The sequence below is a fragment of the Lycorma delicatula genome, chromosome 1 (assembly GCF_047948215.1).
Source record: "Lycorma delicatula isolate Av1 chromosome 1, ASM4794821v1, whole genome shotgun sequence".
Taxonomy (NCBI): Eukaryota; Metazoa; Arthropoda; class Insecta; order Hemiptera; family Fulgoridae; genus Lycorma; species Lycorma delicatula.
In genome coordinates this window covers 310,021,713-310,042,297 of record NC_134455.1, presented here as the reverse complement: position 1 = coordinate 310,042,297, position 20,585 = coordinate 310,021,713, and the positions used below count along the sequence as shown (strand labels likewise).

The 20,585-nt window shown below is 32.6% G+C and overlaps 1 protein-coding gene across 2 annotated transcripts in view; it reads right to left on the bottom strand.

The window, feature by feature from the left end:
* Positions 1 to 20,585, bottom strand: part of Oatp33Ea (Organic anion transporting polypeptide 33Ea) — a 144,726-nt gene that overhangs the window by 95,473 nt on the left and 28,668 nt on the right. Inside the window, exon 2 of one of the 2 annotated variants that reach the window (XM_075381401.1) lies at positions 17,302 to 17,361. The exons of the other annotated variant lie outside the window; for it this stretch is intronic. The gene's annotated coding sequence lies outside the window, so the exon portion shown is untranslated. The remainder of the gene's footprint in view (positions 1 to 17,301; positions 17,362 to 20,585) is intronic. 2 annotated transcript variants of the gene reach the window in all.

The window sequence follows — 20,585 nt, the reverse complement described above, 5'->3', positions numbered from 1 at the left end:
CCACTATTTTGGTTAAATTTGACAATTATAAATTTGCTGTCACAAATTTATCATCTATTAGCGTTTATTCGTTGTAAACCGTACGGTTTACAATTTCATTGTAATTTTTTTTGGATTTGAATCTTACAAGGGGAAGGCACATCGGTTCGAATCAGACTTCATCTCCTTTTTTAACTTTTTTTTTAATTTAAATATATTAATTTATTAATATTTATTAACCTCTGATTAAAAAAAAAATTACGGTAAATAATAGTTCAATAATAACAATAAAAAAAAAAAAATATGAAAAAATATCATAAGTTATTAATGAAATAAAATTTTATGTACTTTTCTTTTTAAAAAAAATGTGTATATGTAATTTAATAGGCGTTCAAGGAAGTCACGTGGTGTCCTCATCAAATATTTTTAGTTGTACCTACACTACTAGGCCGAATCGGAGAGCTATAAAAATTATATACTCTATACCGTATAACAGTGGTACTGCTAGTTAATTGTTAGAGAAGACGATAGGTTCTTGAAATAACAAATGGTTTAGTTAAGGGCAGTAAGTTAGTACTGGAAAAAACATATTTGAAAATGAATAACAGACTATCGTATGTAAGTGTAAACATTTTATATTTTATGTTGCTGAAAATATACCATTTTATTTATTTAAACCTATTAAATATTGCCTGATAGCGAAAATACTGAAATCTATATACAATAGATAGATTTGCAACACACTTACCACTTTTACATTCTTCAGTACTATAAATTTGCACGGTGGCTAAAACGAGCTCATGACCATCACTATAAAAATTGCGTGATTAATATTACTTTGAACTGAGTGAACCTAAATATTGCTGACGTGGTGAGAGATGTTGCATAATGCAAACCTGATCACATTTCAGATATTTTGATGATATAATGCAGGTTTTTTTAAATACTAATTAAAAAGCAATATACGCGATAAAACTGTAATTTTTTTCTATGATAAATGATTATTTCTGATAGATAAACATTATTTATTTGGAAATTTAAATTTAAAAGAAACGAAGAAGATAATTTTCATAAATAATCACAAAAAAAAAATTTATTTATTTTCACTAATTTTAAAATGTACTTTTAGAAAAAAACTTAGTTTATGACGCTATTTTTTTAAACACACTAATTAACTGTTTCTAAAATATTTATTTATTAATTAATTTCATAAAAATGAAATAAACTTCATATTAGTAGCAACCAAATACATTTTATTTGAAATAAAATTATTTTTAGTTAAGCACTGACCAATTAAAGGTTCTTACAAAATATTTAATGCAACTGTGAGATCAATATTGAAGAAATTTTGGTAAATGATGAAGTTTCATGAATACCTGATTAGTTGTTCTTCATTTGTGAATAAATATGTGTAAATAGACACAAACAGAAAATTTAGTATGAAAATTCATTTACTTAAGTTTGTTAAATTAATAATAAATTTAGAAAAAAATGCATTACGTAGATCATGAATATTTCTAAAAAAAATGTAATTTTATAATAAAAATAGTAGCAATTATATTCTTTGTTTTTCGTGAGAACTTAATTGATATATAATTCAAATGGTTGTAAGTTTAATTGTTTCCTTTTCCATGACGTCATTTCTTCTATTGTTCTCCCAAAACGACATAAGAGTTATATATATATTTCGTTATACTATTTTACAGAAAAAGAAAAATAAATAACGTGTTAACGTGTTGAAGAAGAAGATATGTCGAAGGTGCAGAAATAAAAATCAATGCATCTTCTCTGGATTCTTTGAGCCAGTTATTCTTGTTCTAGGGTTTTCTTGTGTTTTATTCATCCAAAATAAAATACAGGATGATTGTTTATTTATTCAAATACATGGTACCACAGCAGATAACTTTATTTTATTTTTTATTAACCTTTGGAATTACCTTAAGTATTGCTTCAGAGGATGAAATGAATGACAATTTTTGTAGCGTGTGAAAATGCCTGTCTGGCCGGGATTCGAACCCGGAACCTCCAGATGAAAGGCCGAGACGCGCCATGGAGACAGATGTCGAATTACAACTTTCCTCTCTTATTTTTTTAATTATGATTGCTAAATTTTGCAGCATGTGAAAAATGTTAAGCCCGACTGTGATCGAATTTAATCTCCGGATGAGACAATGAAACATACTAGAAATACGTATATTTTATATATATGTTCTACTTGAAATAAATAAATATGCAAATATATTTTATATGATATTTCATTTTCCCTTTGACAGTACATTAAATACCGATATCACTAACACAAGTTAATCGCATACAATTACTTATGTTCTACGTGTAGGAGAACAAATTTTATTTATTGTACGTCGAGACAAATAATTATTTCACTAAAAAAAAAAAAAGTTAAAAACGTCGGATGGTAAACTCTGCCCATTAAAACTGGTCGTTCAAAATTGTTCAAGTTTTGCGTTCTAAAGTCCTTTCACACATAAGTTTTAATGGCCTTATTCAATACCCTAATATCAGTTCACGCTTTATCGTACTATCTAAAGATGTACTTTCAAATGTAAATGACAGGTAATACTATCTTTAGCGGCTGGAAAATTAAATTTGAACGGCGACTTTTGAGGCTACATTATCTGTATCTTTAATTTCTAACTACGAATTTTTTTCAGTTTCTCTTTGAAATTTCAGTTCCTTTGTTTAATCGTATACGGAAAAAACATATATATTATTAGAAAAAGCATTATTTTTAAATCTTACAAAAATAAATAAAACTGAACTAAATAAACATAGCCAATCTCGAACAACAACTATAGAAAATAAAACAAAATTAATATATATTTTTAGAAGCTTTTCCTTACTTTTAAAACTTTTTTAAGTTATAAACTACTTACAACTTTACTACTAACTCTTAATTTTACTATAAATTCAAACAGTTGAAATCTAAAGGAAGATTACAAAAAAAATTTTCCTTTTTTACTGAAAAAAGGTATTTACAAGTAATCCACAGGAAAAAACCTGCACCTTGATAAAAATAAAAGTAAAAAAGTAAAAAGGAAATACTCAACATAAAGAAACTCTTCTGAACTTAATTTAAACATTTAATCTTTTTAATTTAAGCTTTCTTTATTGCGGGAATTATTATTTATTAAGTTTTTCTGCTATTTGTCTACTAAATATTTCTACAATTTTTCTTGAATTGTCAAACAAATACTTTTATAATCATAATAACAACAGGTAATATATATTTTCACTAAAATAATGCAATATTAAAAAATAATTACGAAAAAATCTCTTCATATTATCAATGTTGCTAATTTAATTCATCATTAAAATATCTCCTAGTTCAGTTATCTGGAAAAAATTTACAATGGAACCCCCAAAAATTCTTGCTCTACAAAACATACAAAAAAGAATCATCGAAACCAGTACATTTAATGAAGAATAACCTTCGAAACACACACACACACACACACACACACACAGAGAGAGAGAGAGAGAGAGAGAGAGAGAGAGAGAGAGAGAGAGAGAGAGTGAGAGAGAGAGAGTCAGAAAGTGTGATAGGGGAGGGTGATAAAGAGAAAGAGGTGTGTGTGTGTTTGTGTGCGTGTGTGTGTACATATATATATGTGTTCCTTAGCCGATATATATATATATATATATATATGGGTCGACTAAGCAACCTTCTATGAAATATATTTCAAGTGACTTTCAGAATATAAAACAAAGCAAAATAAACAACAAATGGAAAACATTACTTTCTTAATTTTACAAGTTTAAACAATGTCCATTTGTTTGAAGTTGTAAACAAATTCAGCTTAAAGAAACAAGATATATTAAAGAATATATAAACATAGAAGAAAATACTAACCAGAAAAAAAAATCACAAATACGGTAAAAACACTCATGGTTGCAGGCGAGCATGCTACAAGTTACTCCCAAAAACGACCCATTCTAAAGAGTAATAAGTATCCATTGCCAGGCTTACTTGTTGAAGTGAGGATTGAGAGGATTAATTTGGCCTTCTTCATTGAATTGAGCGTATTGTTCATAGGAGCATACTAACCCGCATAATATTAAGTGGTATTCGTCCTATAAGTGACACCATGATCTGTTTACCACAAAGATGGATGTGCAGTTAACACTCCTACTTGTATCTCAGGTGATACACATGAGTATCCATAGTAAAAGAGATTGGTGCAGTTAATGTAAAGCAACAAATTAATTTCCTGTCTGTTGCGAAACTGCGTTATTTACATTAATTCATCTCAGCAGGGGAAACGGTAATTTTAACAATAATTTAGAAATTCTACTTGTACTTATTGTAGGACACCTTATACAAATAACAAAGATTTTATTACTGACTGAACATATAAAGTTCGAATCTGATTAATTTTTTAGACATTTTCTACATACGTTACACCTTAATTTTAAATAACTGCTAGAAATAATTTCTGCTTAAATAATACTGCATTCAAAACAAGATTAAAAATGAGTAAACACTTTATACTTTTAGTAAAAATTTTGTGAAATTTTTTATTGTCTTATAAGTAATAATGCTTTTAAAAAACCTAATTTTATTTAAGATCATTTTAAAATAAAAATCTCTCTTATATTACCCTTTATTAAAGGCATATTTATTCCTATTTTACGTGGTCATTACGTTTTAGTCAAAAACATCATTATTAAAAGTAATATTTTTTCTAATTAATTTGAAAAAAAATTCAAATTATGTTTTATATTATTACTTACGAGTTGTATAATTTTAATGAAATATTTTCTTCGACCAATTATGAATGCATTTTTATTATTACATGCTTCAATGTAATTTTCAATGGTTCAATGGTGGTACTCTTAAAGATTGTAACCCTAATTATACTCATTTTCCGATGTTATACAATGGTGAAATTTTACACAGTGACGTAAGTCGGGTGACAGTACAATATTCTATTGTTAATTTCATTTGTTCTATATTTTATAATTAAGACATTTATATATTAGTTGCCGGATACAAAAGGGGAATATCTTAAAAAAGGAAGCTGAATCGATATGATGTAGCTATCGATCCGATTGATTTTGACTGTCGGTTCAGTATTAGTAGATCAGGTGGCTGTTGAAGCGAATTTTAATATAACTAATGACTGTAATAATATCTTTTTATTTATAGTTACTCATCAATTAAAGTCATTAGCGACTGACGTGTAACTGTAAATGTACCGATAAACGTGTAGTCTTCAACAGACTCAGGCCGACCATTCCTGAGACTTGTGGCTAATTGAACCCCAATCACGAAAGAACAACGGTATCCACGACCTAATAAATAATAATAATAAATAATTTAATAATTTAAATTTACTTTTTGAAATTTATGTACGCTAATCATCTCATCTGATTTAGGTATATAATTAACTGGTATCATTTATAATAACTGATAACTAATTCTCCCAGTTATAATACAGAAAAAACTGCAAATAAATATTTTTTTAATTTATTTATTAAAGAATTAAAAGAACTAATACAACTCTAAAAATATAAATTAATTAAAAATATTTATCATTTTATTTAAATATAATTTTTTTTGTTTATATAATTCAATGATTCTAACTAATTAAAGCGCGCGCGTATACCGTATTTCATTCGCGCGGGTGTGGTGATACTAGCGGCCACTTTAAATACTTTTTTACGCTTCAAATATTATTCATTTATTTAATACTACGACTCACCTGTGTATTACAACATAGGAGACGACTACAGCAAACCCACCGGTGGTGAACTCGTCATTGCAAATCAGCTGATTTCGAAGACGAGATTTCTAAGGTTCAAATCCTAGTAAAGGCAATTACTTTTACAAGGATTCGAATACTAGATCGTGGATACCGGTGTTCTTTGGCGGTTGGGTTTCAATTAACCACACATCTCAGAAATTGTCGACCTGAGATTGTACAAGCCTACACTTCATTAACCTTCATACATATCATCCTCATTCATCCTCTAAAGTAATACCTTACGGTGGTTCCGGAGGCTAAACGAAAAAAAGAAAGAAGACGACTGCAGCAGCTGTACTTCAGTGCTACACTAGCGCTCCTTGTGGTGAGAGGAGGTACTACTATTAACGCACTATACCCACTTAGCCTGTAGTTTATTTTTTTGGGGAGGGGGTGTGATTTTGCAAATATTATTTTTTAATTGTTAACAAATGGGCCTAAAAAAATTAGACCTTAATTAAGCGAAATTTTGAGATACTGAGGGTGACCTTGCTCTACAGTCTCACCCCTTGACTTTTAAGCTGAAAATTTAGGCCATCAATGGCCCATTGTAGAAGTAATCTGACCAAGTTTGGTCAAAATCAGTCTAGTAATCCTGAAGGTATAAGGTTATTTAGGATGCGACACCGAACACTCACACGTACATATGAACATCCGGAAAATTTCCATCCAGTTTTTTGGTTGTTTGGATTTCTTATGCGTCAAAACGTAAAGATCCGGTGAAAACCGCATATGCCCAAATTGGACCGATTACAAAACTTTCCCTTCTATCTGCTACAGCGCTTGACGGGAAAGTAAAAGTAAAAATTAATTTGGGTTTTAAGAAATATACTTTTAAAAAATGTTCTATTTATGCATGTCTAAAAAGAAAAATTCTAATTATAGAATTCTGTAAGTTGTATACAAAGAATTTGTAGTTAGAGCGCGCTTTATTTTCTCATGCATAAATAGAACATTTTTTAAAAGTAATTTTCTTGAAAACAAAAGTACAAATAGTTTTGTTATTTATATTTTCTGTTTAAAAAAGCGTATTTTAAAAATTATTTCTTTTTAATTATGACTTTTACTTTCGATATGAGAACGTACTTCCTGTTATTAATGTCAGAATGTTTCTAATCAGAAAAAATTATATTAGTTAATAAATCTGGTGTCGCTTATGAGAAGAGAACTTATAGTAATATAACGTTATAGATTTAAAAAAATTCTCGAATGCCAATAAGCAATATTAAATTATGATAGAATCGTTAAATGGGAGAAACGTGAGTTATTCGTGTTAAACAGCTCTGTAAAGCAGTCATTAACTATTACGATATCTGTTTGCTGATAAGCTTCTCTTACTCAAATAAAGAAATTCTGATCGATACTAGATTTTGTTTAAAAATGTAATTCTACTAAAATCCTTTAATTTTACGCCTTATAATTTTTTCAGTGACTTTGAAATTTCATAAAAGCAATAAAAAATTAAGAGTCTTATCTTATTCGCCAATCTTTTTATAATTCTTTTTTATAAATTACCAAAGTTCTATTTTAAAACAACTATCGAAAATATTCTTCAACCTGATTAAATTCACACTCATATGGGACGATTAAAAAAGAAATAAAAATTAATGTTCAGTTAGCCTATAATAAATTTTTTCTCATTATCATCGCCCCATTTTGATTCTTCTTGGACCAACAGTTACTTAAAAAAATATCTGGAAAATCTTTGATTCAAGTACACTCAAACTGGACGAGTTGTATATATATATATATATATATATATATATATATATATATATATTTATGATAAATATTTCGAATTTTATCTTTTTATATCACCAAAGAAAATCGAAAAAAAAGATACTTAAATAAGTTTCAATTTAATAAATATAGCATGCTACAATTTATGAGAAATTATATTTTGTTTTAAAAAAACCATCATCGCAAACTTATCCCAATTTAACGTATTATTCAAAAAACCACTTTGAATTTAAATCCAGAAGTGATAATATTTTATTGAAACAACTTCGTAACGTCTAAAATCAGTATTGTCAATTCTCTTTAATCTAGGAGAATAAAGGTCGACTGAATCTGATACTTTATCATCTTCCAATCGATGTCAGAAAATTGCATAGTAATTCTTATTATAAAATTTTATTATACTACGTTTAATCTTTGTCGAGGAGTATAAGACTTAATAACCTCCCCTATATTGATCCCCTTAATGACCTCCCCTATTGATGTTACCTCCAACAATATTGTTGGAGGTTGTTAACCTCCAACAATTAGATGTTACAACAGTCCTAAATCGAAAATTTCAACCTATGGCTAATCGTTTGATTAAGGTTATTAAAAGGTTGTGTAATCGAACAATAAGAATGACCAAAGGAACCAAACTTTTAAACATTAATTTATGAGTACGTCAAGGGTGTACAATATCGCCCATACTATTTATTCTTTATTTACAACATTTAATTTTTATATGGAAAAGACAATGCCGCTTGGTATGACATCAGGTAATACATTTCTGAATCATTTATTATTTGCTGACAGTATGATTATCCTTGTTAAAACTGAAGACAAATTACAAATGAGTTTATTTAAATTTAATAAGACTGCTCTTGATTTTAACAGTAAAATTTCTGCCGGTAAAACAAAAATAATGGTATTCAAGGGAAAATAAGTAGTTAGGAGTAAGGTAATGTTATATGAGGTAATCCTTGAGCAGGTTCCATCCTTTACTTATTAGAAAGTACATTACTACTTAGAAAGTTAAGTAAATTTCGATTAGTGTGTGGAACTATTTGGAAGAATCTCAGGAATAAGGGTAGTATCGAAAACCAATTAAAAATTTATAAAATAATGGCAGTACCAGTTTTACTTTATGAAAATGATGCCTGGGTGATGAAATGTCGAGATTACAGTAGAACCCAAGGAGTAGAAATGGGTTTTTGAGAGGATAGCAGGGACTGAGTCGTATAGATAGGATGAGAAATGAAGATACGGACAGATTTGAATGTTTTCTCCGTTAATGAAACAGTAGATTTATATAGCAATAAATGAACAGAATACTTGAATCGTATGAAAGAAAATCGAATCCAGCACCTAGCCCTAATTTATATTTTTTGTGGAAGACGAGATGGAGGTAGATCGAAGAAACGATGTTTTAACTTTTTAACTGTTTTTAGTTTGAAATACATACATTCGCATGTTCTGACAAAGAATATATATCTACGAAAGCGATCAACACAGAGAAAAGAAAAAAAAGTGAATAGAAATGTTTTTTATAAAAATGATAAAAAAATAGACGAGTCGAATCGAGAATCTTCTTAAGTTGAAATTATTTAAAAAAGAAATTAGTGATAAAAATCATTAAATAGTAAAATAAGTAATTGTTATTTATTTATTTCATAAATTTCAACTTTTTTGAAGTCGGGGCTATATTAAAAACGATTAAATATGTACTAACTTTTAATTTAGTGCCAATTTCAACGTTTAACGTATTATTATTTTTTTTTTCATAGTTTTATTGATATACATATATATTTTTACTTAACAGTTTTCACTTCATTTTTTTTCAAATAGTGAGACCTACAAAATAATCTTTTCATATGATAAAATCCATTTGCAAGAAAAGAAGAAACCAAGGAAAAATTGAGTTTTGATGAAGAAAATGAATAAAGCGGAAGAATTAATATCGAGCATCTGACCATGAGCTAAAGTTCTCTGTAATATAGAGTTTTGTACATAAGTTTTGACTGTGTTTTCAACTAGGTTTCTTAAATTTTTGCATGAAAATATTTTTAATAGTATAATGATATAGACTATATATTATTAATACTATAAAAATCCAAACTAAGCAACATAGCCGACAAGAAAATACATCTTTGTATACGATTTTTAAATCGTATACAAAGATGGATGTATTTTATGTGCAAGAAACTTCCTCTACAATCTACAAAAAAAATTTTCCAAGAAGCAGTTTTTTTGGTAAAGAGTTAAATAAAAGTAAAATAAAATATTAATCAGATTGAGAAATTATCTATTTTTAAAAGGAGTCGAAGTACTGTCTCACTGACATCCTTGGTGGATTATCACCTTTAAACCTAATGCCACAAAATGATATTAACAAAGAAATTTGATGTGCATGTTTTAAGCTTTCATTTCTTCTATCAATTTTTGTATTCTTTGTTAACTACGATATTTTCACTACGATTTATCAAAACATTATGTACTTTTTATTTTTTAACTTATTTATAGTTAATTTTTCGTTACCTTTTCACTCTCTTTTGGTCAGTTTTTTTTTTAAAGCCAAACCTCCAATTACGTTTTCAAAAAATAGCGAGGTAAAAATTATTATTAGCAGGACAAGTTTTAGAACAGATCTATAGTACTGACTACAGAATAATTATGTTAATGAACGGTCACCACATCATTATAATTCTTTGTTGATCTTACTCGTTGAATATACAACACAAAATAAACATAAAACGGAAACATTTAAACAAAAAACAATAGACAAAAAGAAGAAATAACGGCAGCAGAAAAAAGAAAGTCAGCAATCATATTTAATTAATAACTTTCTAATTGTATCTTTCTACTTTAAGTTAATCTTAAACTCATTTTTTATTTAATAAAAATTTTGTTATTTTTCTTTTTTTAGAAAATAATAATAATAATAATTTAGTTATAGAGAATTGTTAAGTAGACAACGATATGTTATTTTAATTTAAATCATACAAAAGAACGAAGAAAATTTTATATTTTCCTCGTTTTATAAAAAAAAATAATAAATTTATAAAACATATAACATCTCATTCTGAAATAAAAAAAAGGATTCTAACAAATATTTCTAAAGAAAAAAATTATTAAGAAAGAGAATACATATTACTGAAAAATAGTGTAATTAGATTGACAGTGAAAAATATAAAATTTCTTTTACAATTCTTTACCATTACTGACTGATTTTAATTATTTTTCTAAGTATTGATCATTGATTTGTCACTTAGATTTAGCAACAGACGTTTTGCTGTTTTAAAAAAATATATTTAATCTTGTGTATAAAGAAAAAATGTCAATAAATCTTCGTCATAATATTTTAACTGTAAGATTATAATTTTTAAAGGAATAAATAATAAAGAAAAAAAATAGTAAAAAATCAGAAAAAATTTATAACCCTTGAAGAAAAAATCATTTTGAAAAAACTCTTCATTATTTCTGCTACGTAATTTATTATTTTTATTTATAACCATCACCCATATGGTAGAGCACATGGAAGTACTGCAGTTCACCTTTTTTTTTTCTCTCAGCTCCCCTGGGCCGGACCGACTTGGTATTACGCCACCCAGGGGAGTGTCTTTAAACTCAAATAGGCCACCCTCCCCCCCCTACCGGCTACATACCGGCATGGCAGGTCGGCCTACGGTTAGCTCTTTTTGAGAGTTCTTTATTATTATTGGCTTTTTGGACACCGCGCCATACCAAGTGTGTCGTGACGTGGTGCCGGGTCTTTTCGGTATTCAGTGTGCTGTTACCTGACTGTTACCCATGGAGTCTTTGGCGGCTCATCAGTGCCAACACACCGCGGCATGTTGGACTTCACCAGGAAGGCTGTCCACCCAGTCTTATTCTAGCCAACACCTTGTCTTCTCTCATCGGAGTATTTCTGTAGTACGACTTGTCTAACAAAACTAGCAATATTAATCCAGTTTAACTTGCTTCTTACCATGTATTCAATTGTTGTCTCTGGAGTTATACCTGTGAGTGCCTTACTATGTCTAACCTTCCTGCGACCATCTTTCCTGCCAGATATTATAAACAGCATCCCTGACCTCTTGTTCTGGCTTGCCTTGTGCCCTCTCCCCCTCTTTTTTTTGCGATTAGTTCAATAGGAGGTGCATCCGATAACACGCACAGGGCGGCATAGGACACTGTCCTGTATGGGGACACGACACCTAGGAGCACACGTCTTCGCGTCTTCGCTAGTGTCTCCTTGTTGCGCCTGATGGCGATAGAGCGCCACCAGGTTGGAACGGCATACCTAAGCGAAGACACGACGGTGGTCGCCAGTAAACGGCGCTTTGAGGCCCTAGGGGCATTCTGCGATGACATAATGATGTTTAAACTTTTTATCATCCTTTCTGCCTTGTTGCATACACTGTCTATATGCTCAGTGTATCTACCGTTTTTCTGGAGGATAACTCCTAAGTACTTGATGTTATTTGCTTCTTCTATAGCATGACCGTTGATGGAAACATTGAACGGTTCTAGCACTCTTCTACCCGTAAAGGCAATACACCGGCATTTTTCCGTAGACAGTTCAGACCCCTGGACCTCAACCACTCCTGTATAGTGTCAATCGCCGCATACACCCTCTCTCGCACCTCCAAGACCGTCCTTCCCTCTACGAGGACTGCAAGGTCATCTGCATAAGCCAGGACCTGGACGCCGACAGGAAACTCCTTCTGAAGGAGTTCATCTATAATCACCAGCCACAACAACGACCCCAGAACAGAGCCCTACGGAACTCCGCTGTGCATTTGAAAATGTACTGTTTCCTCCTGTGCTTCTACCAGACATCCTCTGTTGGACAAGTAAAATTCAATTTGTCTACGTAGGTATGGGCTGAGGTCCCTAGCCGCAATTGCGTCATTAATGTGACCCAACTAATAGCTCCGATCGCATTTTTTATGTCTAGTGACAGCATCAGTGGAATTCTCCTGGTTCGCCAAGTGACTGATTCCGGCTCCCTCTTCTAGTTCTTTGATGATGCGGCCAGCCAGCATCTTTTCTACTAGCTTCCCCATCATGTTAAGGAGGCTCAGGGGTCTATAGGTTATATCTTCCTCCGAAGAGGTACCTTTAGGTAGGAATACCAGTCGGGGAAGTCTCCGTTCTCCATGCCGTGGCTGGCGGTCTCGAGCATCTTCCAGGGAGGCTTCTGAACCAGCCCCTTGATCACTGCCGCGGGAATTTTGTTCGGGCCAGGGCTCTTTTTGGTTGCCAAACTCCTCGCCGCAAGTTGTAGCTCTTCCATGATGAATCTTCTATTGTCGCAAGGTGTGGATCTCACGATATCAGGCACTGTATGCGGGAACAACCTGGCTACCTCCCTTGCAACAGTGGTCTTATTGAGAATAGGCATACGTCTCCCGAACTTTTTGGTCACAATACGATATGCCTGGCCCCACTGCACTGGTGTATTTAAAACAACCTCGTATGAGGCTACTACTGTATTGGGAAAGGCTCTCCCAATCGATTTAGTGGTGAAAGTTCGAGGAGTCATGTGGAAGTTGCGAAGAGGTCGGGAGGCTGAGGCATATGGGATGCAGTTTCGAGCCGGGCCAAAAACGGAGCGGAATGGTGATCACAATGCACCGGAACAAAATTTCGTACAGTTGCCCATCTCCCTTCTGCGGAAGAGGCTATGGAGCCTCGCGATGGAGACATGGAGCTTGAATGGCACACCACGACTAAGGGAAGATCCTTGTGTAGTTTTATACAGGATCTGGGGGATGGTATGTCTTGAGTTCGTTTTTAAGGGCGTCGGGTGCCCGGGTGCTCACTAACCATGTAAACCTGAACCAATATCTGTTTCGGTTCGCCTGGTGGCTGATGAGTTGTGTGACTGCAAGGAGGTCCAGTCGAACGTGCATATGATGTTCGACTGCCCTGTTCTTGGGGGAGCCAGAGATCGAGCCACCCTGGAACTTAGAGGTCGGGGGGAAACTTGGCCGCTCACAAATGGCCAGTCAATGTGACGAGAGCCGCATTGTCGGACCGTGTGGGAGTTCCTCGATGAGGTTGCTATGTTCAACCGTCATCGTTAATTTTAAGGGTTGTTTAATGTAAAAATGACTCCTAAGCTCTGTTGTAGGAATCCTTTCTTGAGATAATGGCTGGCCACCACCCAAACTAGCTCCAAGCGCTGTTAAATGGTGGACAGGTACTAGCTGGCATACAGCGACCGAGGCGTAGCAGCCTAAATTGCTGCCTTTTAGATATATCAACTTCAATAGTTTTAATTGTAACAATGGGTGCGCCTCCCGGATTTAGTTTTATTGTTGACAAGTGAGCGACTGGGACTTTTAAGCGGGTGCTGTACGGCACCCTGCTTAATTCTCTCACGCAAGTTAGGTAGTTCATTAGGAGCAGATAGGATCGAGGTCGCTATACCGTTTTTTAGAGGCACAGTAGCCGTTTTTTGGCACGGAACATTTGGTCTATGCTCTAGGGCGACCGAATGGGGTGGTAGTGGGAGAAATGCCAGCTAACCAATCTCAATGCCTGGCTCCAGGGATTGCTGTCAAACTCTTCGCAAAGCCTGATCCAGCAATCCCTTTTACGTCTCTTAATAGCCTTATTGAGCGTTCTTCTTGCCTCGAGGTATCTATTGGCTATTTCCTGGTACTCTTCTCTGTTATTCCTAAGAATACGTTTTTCTTTCTCCTAAGGGACTGGAGCTCTTGTCTCATGGCTTCAATTTCAGCAGTCCACCAATATACGGAGCGCCTCCTTGCGTTGTCAGCTGCCATTCTGTTCATTTCCTGCTTTATTGTATTAGATAAAGCCTCAGGTGATTGTTGATGTCTATCAGACAATCTACTTGCAGTCCTGTTGACGAATTGTTCTATTTGTTCTGATGAGAATCTCGCCGGTGCGGGGGGGGGGAAGTGCACTTCTCGCCTGAAATCTACGTCTTTCAGATCCAAGATAGAGGCGCGGTGGTCGCTCGCTATATCTTCTGAGAGAACCATCCACTGGTACTGATTCCTCCTCCACCTATAGTCCAGGATTGTGAGGTCAAGCACCAACCGATGACCTCTCGCTACGTACGTGGGCGTGTCGTCATTAATGCAGATGCAGCCGGCAGTTTCCAGGAGATCAGCAAGGATCTATCCCCTCCTGTTGATGTGTCGACTGCCAGCCACCACCATCTTGCTGTTAAAATCACCCAACATTACGATCCTCTTGGTTGAATTGATAATCACACCTTGTAAAGTGTTGATGAAGTTGGCAAAGTCAAAGTACGCAATGTTGGGCGAAATGTATACACCCACGAATAAAGCTGTTTCGGTCTCAACAGCCACCACGCCCCTACCTCTAAACTTGAAACTCCATTGTACTATGACTTACGTCCATAATGGCAACATCTCCCGACATATCAACAGTCCATCCAAGTTTGGCAGCTTCATATTTATTGGGTTCGGTGACCACAAGCAGGTCTACGTTCTTGTCTGCAACACGACTGATTAAATCGTGAACGAGAATACTCCTATTGACATTCGCTAACATAAACTGCAGTTCACCTGCTTCTAGGTTTTAGCACGGACCATAATCAAGCGACCTCGACTAAAATATTGGACCTATCGTATTATTTGCAGTCTACTGCCCTGCTCGTCATGCGATCACGATGTCTGGTTTTCGGAATTCTTCTGCACCCTGGGTCCCCTTTTATTGTGGGGGTAACTAGAACGCAAAGCATGTACTCTGGGTATTTTGCAAATAGGGTTAGACCTTCTCAGTGAATGGGTGGCTAAATGGAAGGTACATGTTAATACTGCAAAGTCGAGCCATGTGATGTTTGCGACGAAGAGGAGAGTCTGCCCACGAATCTGCCTAAAGGACTTCACATCCCTCATTCGGACAGTGTACTCATAATGACCAAGATCTTAACTAAGACCTTTTGGCTGAATGAGATGGAGGGAACAATATTTCTTAATAGATCTTAACCAAGATTAGATCTTAACTCCACCTGTGCATTAAGAATTCATTTGGACCACCGCCTAACATGGAAGAGTCACGTAAGATAAAAGAGAAAGCAATTAAATATCAAGCTTAGACGGTTGAGCTGGTTATTATATTAGGAAGGAGGTCCTTGTTTTAGTTAAATAACAAACTGTTGTTTTATAAAATGTTTTTAAAGACAATATAGGCCTACGGGATACAATTTTCGGGTGCGGCAAGAAAATCTAATATCGACATCATCCAAAGCTTCCAGAAAAAGGTGCTGAGGAACATTTTGGAGGCGCCATGGTCACCGGTTAAGCTTAAAGTATATAATTAAGTTTAACACGCTTGAAAACCATCTGACTGTTTACCTACTGGGTAACAGGGAGAGTGTGAGACGACTGAAAAGTGTTGCATGTATTGGATCTTGAGCCTGTTGAGCGGTGAATATTATACTTTATTTTATTAACAATTTGACTGCTGTGTTTACTATTTATTCTTGTTGCTCTGCTTCATTTCTTGTTGATTTATGTGTACTTTATTGCGGACTTTGTGTGGATTGTTAGTTATATTTTATTCATTGTACTTTTAATTGTATTTTTTTCCAGACTTTTATTGTATTGCCATGGAAGGTATCACTCTTCCACGTTATTGCTGCTTTATACGATTAACTTATAGTTTCGTTATTTGGCAGCCTGATTGTAAATAAAAGAGTGTAACAAAAAAAAAAACTATAACACCTTAAGAGCAAAAGGTGATTCTTCATTTAATCTAACACAAAAATAAAAAAATATATATATAATTAAAGGGGATTATTAAACATTACGTCATATTTTAGAAGTATAATTTGATACTTTAATATTATACTTGTAAAACATTTTCTGCATTTAACTGTATCATTTCTAAACTAACCAATTTATTAAGTGATTAGGTCACAATTACACAGCAAAAAAACTTAATATGATGTTTTATCACTTTGTTTAATAAAAAAATAAAAATATTTTTTGTTAAAGCACATAAATAACCTCTTCAAAATAAATTTTTTTCACATAGTTCAATGCACGGTAGTATTGTTTTCAACTAACTGATGAAAATTGGGAACAAAAGTTCATGAACGAGAGTGAATATTATGTTGTCAGACAACCTTTGAAGTCTCCTACAAGTCTCCTCACCAGCTCTGCCAGTCACCAAGTAAGATTAACATATTCATTATAACTTCTATTCAGTTAACTATTATGGATTCTCTATCTTCTATCCAAGGTCAAATTCTTGAGTGAAAGTTCATTTACAATATCATCTGAACTTTAATTTTGCAATATATCTTTTACAACAAATAAAAGTAAACATTTTTTCGTATTATTTTGTCAGTTTTAATCAAATTAATGAATTTAAGGATTATGATCGAAATAATTAATGCAGAATTATAATAATATGTACTATAAGAGAAAGGTCCTAAGTTTGAATCCCTCAATTACCCTTGGCATTTTAAAAAATTTGTCTCTCATCAACAGTAATAAATTGGCGTTAGTCTGAAGTTTGCAAAAAAAAAAAAACTAATAATTATAATAAACGTAAAAAATAAAAATGTATTTAAATAATTTTTTTTTAACCATCATTCCAGAAACATGGTTGAATAAAGTTTAAAAAAAGATAATAAATCTGTAATTATTAAATATGAGTATTTATAATTGCTGTCTTATGCCTTTCGCACTAAAATTATATAGCATACAATAAAAACTAGTTTTTTTAAATAAGCAATGAAGGTTATTATTGTGTAATAAGAGTATTTTTTATTGATAGTTTTCTATGTTTTCAAGCCTTATTCTACCCAAATGATCAATCTTGTTACCTTCTTTTGTACTTTGGAGAGAAGGTCCCTCTATTGGTATCGTTGTGTTTTTCCGTATATCTAAAACATATTTAAACGAAAATTATATTCTTCGTAAACGATTAAAAAAATATATGAACAATTTTTGACAACATTGCTTATCACTTGATTGAGCAGCATAATGAAACATAGTTATTTTGATATTTTATCTATTTTAGAGCACTACTTCATAGTAAAAATGTTTCCGGATTTTAGAGCAAATTTGGTTACTCAAATGCAGTCTTTTTAAGTCGTTTATTTGCACTTGTGTTTAATTTTATCAAGATCCAGGTTTGTCGTCTTTGAGATCTTTTGGAAAACAGCGTTTTTTTCCCCAAACGGGTAGCATTTATTGTAGGGCTATCCACTTTTGAAACGAAAAATGTAAAAAAAAAATAATAAAAATAATATCAAAATAAAGAACATGTTTAAAATTTTTAAATTTCGAATTCTGAAGTCGGTGCAATGTTAAGAGTTGGTTGTAAGTTTTTGGTAGCTGGTTGTAATTTGATATTTATTTCTAAAATGTCGATATTTAAAGAATAGTTAAAGTTTGTTATTTTTCATTTGAACAATATTTATAAGTACGTACCAACTAACATTCCCTGTAGAATAAACGAAAATAAAAATAATTAAGAAATCACTAAAAACTGTTATTTTCTAATACTATTTTCCCAATAAAATTCGAAAAAAAACAAAAACACATTTTAATTTTTTTTAAATTATTTTTTCATCTACAGCCTCCTGTAGATTAGAACTATGTAAGTAGATTTGTTTTGTTTTAATAATTTATAATAACAGTTTATCGTTTCCATTATGTATTGAATAAAATGCAGTAAACAGTTTCGTCGTCAGTCTTCTAAATAATTATTTACGATGAAAGAAGTTAGCAATTTTAAATACGGGCTTAATGCAATTCACTCTGTTCGCGACTTATTTTTGATGAAACTCTTGCAACATTTGTTTGACCGTATAATTAAAATTTTAAGCAACCTTTCAGTCTATAGCGTCTAAACTTTATATGTAAATAATAATTCCAGGGCATACAGTAAATATAATACTTATAATATTTCATAATATTTAATTTTTTGAGAAAATCTTTGCTGCTGTGACTTGTTAAAAAAATTATCTCCACATTGGAAAATAAATTTGAAAATTTTGATCACATTGTGAAAAAAATTTTGTTCGTTATGCATGCTGCCAATTTTTAAAAATTATATATTATTTAAAAATATTATTTTTAATTAAACAAATCTAAACATTCACCATGATTATTGTAATAAATCAGTTTATCTGATTTATGCATAAATCAGATAAAATGATTTATGACAATACATTTTATTGCGTTTTATTCCTATTACTTTGCGGAACTCATGTAGATTATCTCTGTAGGCAAATAAGTCTTGGTTATATTTAACTCGAGAAAACCGCCTATCTAGGTAACTACGCAACACAAGATAGACCGGTTGAGGTAGGCTTGACTTCAGTTTGAAAAGGAGACCGGGAAGCCAAACTTTGTCGAATGCAAACTTTGTTTAACGTCTAGGAAGGCTGCTGAACAGTATTCCTTTCTTTCTACACATCTAAAAATCACACTAAAAATTTTGTGAGTCTACTTGATGGTCGAATGGCCACCTTTGAAGCCAAACTGGTGATCAGGGATGACGTTACCCTTCTCTAAGACTGACCATAATCTTTGAAGGAACAGCCTTTCAAGTACCTTTGCAAGAATAGGTAGTATTATAGACCTTACAAATACACGTCATTTGCAGATTTATTCGGCTTCCTAACCATAGTACCCTACGATAACTTCTATTCTGAGGGGAACCATGCGGTCCGAAATATTACATTGAACACGTGGGTTGTATAAAGATATGCCAAAGAAGGTATACAACATTTTACCAGTCACCAAATCAAATCTTGAGGCCTTTTTCGAGCACCTTAATATACCAATCTCTCGCAGTACTTCTCAGCCGTAAAGGGTCTCAATGAGAAGCATAGAGGAAGCGGGCTATCCAGGAACCCATAGATCACTTCCGAGTCGTGTGGCTTGAACACATTGCATAGGTTTTCAGGAAACAGCTTCGCCTTTTGGCTGTCGCTGCAAGCCTATCTATTAAGTGACTTTACAGGTGGGTACGACACCGGCAGAATTTTGAAACTCCTTTTAGCCCTCCACAACGAATGTTTACCTTCACCCAGGAATAACTGCTCGACATAGTCTCTAAATGCTTGGTTTCTGACTATTCTCAACAACCTCTTAAGTTTGCGGGCGGACCGTTAAGGTTAGTTCCGTCTTTAGGATTCCTGTAGTATCGCCACCTCCTCCAAATTCTCCTTTTTCCCGTATTGAGTTCCATTACCCTTCTAGGATAATTCCTTCTTTTACTATCTTTGTTCATCTCCACCGGTGTTGAGCGCCATGCTGCCTCCTGAATGGTAAATGTCAATCGATGCGCTGCGTCGTCGATTTCATCTGCCCACTTCAGTGACACCCACTGGAAGTCTCATTCACTCCAGGACCATAAGAATTCCAGACAGTCCTGCTGTTGTGGGCAAAAGAGGACTTCCATTATGTTTGACTATTTTGCTCAGAGTCAGTATCACTGCAGAATTATCATAAGTACAGTCAAGATTATTAAAAAAAAATATTTGTTTTTAGGAAAAAGCATTCTTTACAAATGAGTTAAATCTGTAATGTTTATAGAAGCTCATAGTTTAATGTTACTTAACACAATAGTAATCCTTTTACATAACTACATTTGAATCGATAACTTAATGCAATTATAATACCAAAAATATGAGTTTATTTGTGTCGTTTTATATATATTACACTACGCACATTAAAAAAAAAAGTTTATACAATATTATTGAGTTAAACATTAAAATTCTTAATATTATTCAACTCTGCATTAAATAAATATTATAATCGTTACTATAATAGTTTCGGGGAGGAATCTAATGAAACTCCTCGTAATCAGATAATCTGTAATAACATTTGTATTACTTTTAATATTTTACGAAGGTTAATTAGAGTTAAAAATAAAGCATAAAATATATATAATATAATATGATATTATTACACATTATATTTATATATTATCAGATATATCCAATAGTGAATAATTTAAAAAAATAAAACTATTGGAAAAATATTTTAAAGATATAAACAAAGCAAGATTAAAATGCATAAAATTAAATTTTACATTAACATTTTAGGTTAAATTTAATTTTTAGGACATATTTTAGGGAAAAATTAATTTTTT